Here is a 5787-nt window from a genome sequence, read left to right as displayed (position 1 = left end):
GAGCGTTTTTATATCCTATATATTTCAGTGGATATTGAATCACTGTATTGAATGTGTTTACTTGAAAAGATTTTGACAAACCATTCAGTTTGTAACAATCAATTATATCTAATTTATAAATTATGTATTTAGAATGAAATACGGAACTTGGTCTTCAGTGAACAAAAATATATTATACCTAAATGGAAACCGTTAGGTTCATTATAGTAGGCTTTCTTAGTTAATAAATTTAAACCGAGTAGATATACGTTCATCTAATTTATAGCTATAAAAATGTAAGAAAGAAAATGAAATCATTTCTTTTATTAAATGCATTGATACTATTAGGGTATTTGTTCAATTTCCCGCAATTTCCCGGTTTTCATGATCGCGGCGCCGTTCCAATATGTTTAAATATTTACATGTAATTGTATGTACATGATTTTTAAACTATCAATTTTATAACAAACAAAATTACCAATTACCGGTGACGTATTTACTGCATGTGGCAATTGCAAATGACTTGTACATACAATTGTATGATGTGCCAGGCCGGGTATATTTGACATATTTACCCTTATACATATATTTAAATAATCAACCCCTTTTTATGATCACCGGTACATTAATTAATTAGCCTCAAGATTTTACTCTTACATACATGTATCGTTAATTTATAGACGTGACATTTTTGAAACCCAGAGCTAGGAAATAATACTTTGAAAATGAATTACAAATGTAAATTAACTTTTATTCACTAGACTTATCGTATACTCGTACATACGTTAAGATTCAACGCCTTTAGAAACCCTGACGTGCACCTGGGCACACGACACACCTGTCGTGTATATCTTGTATATTCTGTGTTAGTTCCAGGGGTTTTCTTAAGTTGGACAAACAATAGACTTTAATTAGATATACACAAACATGCACCTGGGCACACGACACAACTGTTGTGTATATCTTGTATATTCTGTGTTAGTTCCAGGGGTTTTCTTAAGTTGGACAAACAATAGACTCTAATTAGATATACACAAACGAACAAAACTATGTCTAGACAAACAAGTAGCAGTAATATCCTGCCCGATATAACAAAGGCAGTTGAGAGTCTTTTCATCTTTAACATGTATCTAGCAGATCTAGAGTTAGAAATAATGAAAATTGAAAAAAAAATACAAACCTTAAACCGATTATCAAATTAAATCATGCATTTTTGGTTCATTATCTTTATTTTGTTTAATGACCGGATGAACTGAGAGAGAGAGAGAGAGAGACAGAGAGAGAGAGAGAGAGAGAAATTTTTTTCACCGATTAATTTATAATAGGAAACAAACATACTTTAATTAGTTTTATGCACATATTAAGATACAGAGACTGCGCTCATCCCTACAAGAATGTTGAAACCCCCCAAAAATTATAAAGAATTTTATAACGGCAATCTGTGTCCATCGGAGCGGTGCTGATTATAGCGATCTGTGTTTAATGGAGCGACGATTAAAACCGCCTGGAACACCCCCCCCTTCCTTGAAAATTATATTATCACTCGGATGACCCCCTCCCATCCCTATAAAAGAGCTTTTGCATTTAATATATGTTTTTATTGTTCAGCTTGATCAATATTGACTTAAAGGCCACTTAAAGACAGTGTAAAGGCAGTGTAAAGAGAGCGTAAATGCCACTTAAAGATGCTTAAAGGTGGCTTAAAGGTGGCTTAAAGGTAGCTTAAAGAAGTTTGGACATTAAGGACCTATAAGCACTTGCTTAAAGGTGACTTAAAGGCGGCTTAAAGGTTGTATAGCCTTTAAGCTCCTTTAAGTCACCTTTAAGCCACCTTTAAGGACTTGCTTAAAGATGGTTTTTCGCCCTGTGACAATCTAAAAAAAAACCCACCAAACAGTTAAAAAAAAGTATAAAAAAGATTGTTTCCCTTTGTTTAAAAGAAAAATGTTTCATACAAATTCAATTCAGATAGATTGAAGCTGAATTATAAAACTTTAGTACTATTTGGTTGCATTTGCTTTTCGAAATGTTGAGCACTATAAGGGGCTTTGCCTTTTTGGTCTTTGAGGACTAGAGCTAAAATTGATCATCAATTCAGAAAATCATACAACAGGAGACTAGAAAATAAAGGCATAATATTTACAGACAAATCTCAATAACATGTACTAAATTACTCTCATTGTTGTTTTTACTAGTAATGTATTAACTACAATGAAATAAAGAAATTGAAAGAGTTACTTTTTAACTAAAATAATGTTTTGTGTTAAGATTTAGATTGAGAAGCTTTCTCCATCACTCATTGTAATATAAAATAATTGGTTCCTAATTATGAAATGTTTGAAGTTCAAATGATACGAGCAAATTTCCAAGCAATACCGTTTTTTGTTCTTCAGTTAGATCAGATTGATAATAAACTGGTTAGAAATGAAAAACGTCAAGCAAAATCTAATGTTCGATCACATTGAACATAGAATAAATCAGTATTTTCCTATTTTGTCAATGCAAAATGACTTTGGATATTTTGACTGAAATCGAGTAAAGTAATTAATGAACCGAGAACACATCAGAAAAAGAATGCATTCTATCTTTTTCAAGTAGATTACTAAACAAAATATAAAAATGAACAGTAATGACATAAGCGTTTTAAAGGTCAAATGGCATGAAATTCGATGCAATCAGTGACAATACAACTTTGTAGCCAGCGACCTGTGTAGTAAACTTTTGTTGTTAGATGTTTAGGTCCTTTTACTGCCAAAATAGTTGGATGCAAAAAAAACCGTTTTATATGATAAAACATATTAAAAATCTAAATGTTTGGGACGACTATATATTATGAACGAGCTTAATGTTTTCTTTAATACAAAAATCAAAACATATGATTTGTGTAGCTTCAGACATTTACACAGTAGTAGGCTTTTAAACTACAGCACATTATATATTTTAATTATTTAATTGTATCTCGTATTTTTGTTCTGACAAAAAATGGACCAGTGATTTAATAATAATAATGATAATGTTCTTAATTTATACAGGATAGCACAATTAGCTTACAAAACTAGTTCACATTGTGGTCCTGAAAACGAATTTACAGAGAGCAACTATATTTAGAACATGCAAAACATGTATATCTGAGAGTTTAATAAATAAACATTATATGTGATTTAAACGACATGTAATTGCCAAAAAAAGAGCCATGCAGTATATAAATCTTTGATGAAAATGTAATTATCACTGCAACGCCAAATGAATAAAGTCCCTGCGGTAAGCATATTTAGAAGATTCTAAAGGTGGATGGCATGTTAAAAAAGAGATAGATTATTCCATAAAAGCGAGCCGTAAACTGTAAAAGATCTTCTTTAATATTCTGTCTTTGCCCTTGGAATGTATAATGCATTACTTTGGCTTAATCTTGTATTTATTTCATTTCCATATTTAAAATGTCTAGATAATTTGGAAAGCAATTATAATTGTTCTGTACACAAAGTAATCTGCAAGAGGCATCCAATTCAATTGTTGAAGCATTTCTGACGTTGATGAGAAAAATGTTTGTTTAAAATCACCCTAGCGACCCGCTTTTAAAGTTTACATAGTTTATCAAGACCATTTTTGTTTCATATCACTGTAAAGCTTGGCACGGAGTATACGGGTTTTTTTCTTTATAGAAAACGCGAAATAATATATATCCCTTTTCCCTTTTTACAATACATACAAAATATTTAATCTTCAAAATAAAAATAAATCCCGTACAGGGAAATACAAAAATGAGGAATACACTTTCATTTTAGTCCAAACATGATCATAATAACAAATCCTGAATAACTTTTAATTTTTTTATCTTATTGAATTTCTACAACACTAAATCCGTCTTTTGGTAAAAGATTTAAGCTTATTGTGAAGATACAAAATATAAAACTTTCTTCTTGTATTTTAAATTCTTAAAGTTAGTAAAATGTTCAATGTTTAGAAACGTGTCCGAAAAATGAGTAACCCTTACTAATCAAACACTTAGACTGGAAACTTACACACACAGTAACATGCTTTGTAACCAATTTGAACCCATCGACCGTTAGATGTATCAAAATCAATAAAAATAAAAAATAACCACGACTACTCCTCGTTTTAGTGAAGATGATGTCAATAATTAACCTAAGAAGAGATCCAGTTATCACTGACAGAATCAACATTCTTCTCCAAGAACTCCGAAAATAAATAGTGCAACATAAGAAATTCCCATCATGATACAGCGATTGACAAGATCTTCAATGATCGAAATAATGTATTTTTTAACTAAATAACAATTTGGATGAAAATAAAGATTGATACAGGACAAGAAAACCACACCCATTTAGCTCATATTGGATAGAAATTCAAGCCTTCGTAGTCTCAGCATTTTTTTAGGAAATAATTTCACGAAAAGTCTTCAATAAAAATGTTGAATGCCTTAGCATAGATACTTGATGTTGAAGGCAACATTGTGACATGTAGATTAATATCAGAATTATATGACAGGCACTATATTAATATTTCCAATTCATTAATAGTGTCTGAAGTTCAAAAAAAATAGTTCAACGAATGATTGACATTTTTCAATTGGTTCATGAGCAGATTAATCTTTTTTTGGTCGTGTTTCCCTTTTTCATTACATTTAGGTTCCTGACCTTGTGATACACATTGTTCAATTAAAAAAGGCTATGAAAAAAGAAAGACCCCAACGTTATATATTTTAGTGGAAATATCTGAGACATGGGGATCGCTGATTTGACACGTTTTTGCAATATTTGTTTCGTGTGCCTCGTTATCGAAATATGCTGTTTTCTGATATGTACATGTAAAAGGTTTGTAGACTTTAATACATTTCTGTCTTAAATGTTATTTTCTGATTTGAAGGCATTCAAGTGTTTCATATCAGTATTCCGTAAAAAAAATTTATAGAACACAAAGTTCGTTTTCAATTAATGAATACAAAATGCAAAAAATAAAACAATGAAGTCTTTTTTCGTTGTATTCACCATTGTGTCAGTTGTTGGAATGTCGGAAGCTTAGATATTGTGTTTTATATTTCTTATTTCGAAATAAACATGACGTGTTTTAAGTTGTTTCATAATGAATTAGTTTTTGAAATTATTTGATTTTTGTTACCTTAATCTATACCAAAATGAATATTTGAGTGATATGTCTAAATGAAATTTTATATATATTATAGCAGTGGAAGCTGTGCTCTGAATTTTTACAGAGAAAATGGGAAATGCATTGGTATTGTTGTTCAATCTTTATCTTTATGTTGCATTTGTGATTTCTTTTCATTTAGTAAATTGTTTTAAATTATCAAATGGTTAATTTTTTAAATATTATATTTTTTTATTTAAATTCAAAAATACGAAATATAACTTGCATTTGAATTTGAAATTGTAACAGTACTAAGCTTTCCTTCTCTTTCCTAATGATAAATGGTGTAGAATGTCCAAGAGGATCATTTGGATACGACTGTAACCAGACCTGTCCATATGGGTATTTTGGACAACAATGTAGAAAGAAGTGTCAGTGTTCATCAAATCAACGCTGCGACCCAGTTATCGGATGTCTTGAAATAAACCTATCGATAACCTCAGAGAGACTATCAAAACAATACCTGACTGAAACTCATAATGTTACAGGTAATTTTCTAAAGTTATGTATGCTAGGAATTTATATAAAATATCTCTTTTTATTGTTATCTGTAAACGCTTTCAAAATCATTTTAAACGATATCAGTGTAAAGAAATGTTCGAGTTTCATTTAATCAATAGGTAAATCGTTTAAGTGTATGAT

The 5787-nt window shown here is 30.4% G+C and overlaps 1 long non-coding RNA gene across 1 annotated transcript; it reads left to right on the top strand.

The window, feature by feature from the left end:
- The first annotated feature begins 4637 nt into the window (after positions 1-4637).
- Positions 4638-5627, top strand: LOC128190741 (uncharacterized). The gene is made up of 3 exons (XR_008244386.1): positions 4638-4814; positions 5183-5232; positions 5436-5627. It is a non-coding gene; the product is annotated as an uncharacterized LOC128190741 (long non-coding RNA).
- The last annotated feature ends 160 nt before the right edge of the window (positions 5628-5787 follow it).

The sequence above is a fragment of the Crassostrea angulata genome, chromosome 6 (assembly GCF_025612915.1).
Source record: "Crassostrea angulata isolate pt1a10 chromosome 6, ASM2561291v2, whole genome shotgun sequence".
NCBI lineage: Eukaryota > Metazoa > Mollusca > Bivalvia > Ostreida > Ostreidae > Magallana > Magallana angulata.
This window is presented reverse-complemented; position numbering and strand designations above follow the sequence as displayed.